The sequence below is a fragment of the Myotis davidii genome, unplaced genomic scaffold (genome assembly GCF_000327345.1).
Source record: "Myotis davidii unplaced genomic scaffold, ASM32734v1 scaffold217, whole genome shotgun sequence".
NCBI lineage: Eukaryota > Metazoa > Chordata > Mammalia > Chiroptera > Vespertilionidae > Myotis > Myotis davidii.
In genome coordinates this window covers 10,805,325-10,805,568 of record NW_006290034.1, presented here as the reverse complement: position 1 = coordinate 10,805,568, position 244 = coordinate 10,805,325, and the positions used below count along the sequence as shown (strand labels likewise).

The following is a 244-nucleotide window of genomic DNA, read 5'->3' as shown; positions in this document are numbered from 1 at the left end:
CGGATGGCCTCACTGTGGCCTCCTCGCTGGTCGGGAACGGCCGGACTGGACCAGAATCGGTCCCAGGCGCCCCCAGGCAATTGATATTTCTTAGCAAATCGTTCTCAGGAACGTATCTCGGTTCGTTGGGAGATAAAATGAGCAGAATCGACTTCAGATCTTAATCACCTTGGCGGTCAGGGTGCTGCGAGGGTTGGTGGCCGCGTCCAGTGGCTGTCATTTGTTTTGTGAACTCTTCACTCCA

The 244-nt window shown here is 54.9% G+C and overlaps 1 protein-coding gene across 1 annotated transcript in view; it reads left to right on the top strand.

The window, feature by feature from the left end:
- Positions 1–244, top strand: part of PHGDH (phosphoglycerate dehydrogenase) — a 29,868-nt gene that overhangs the window by 788 nt on the left and 28,836 nt on the right. The window lies entirely within an intron of this gene.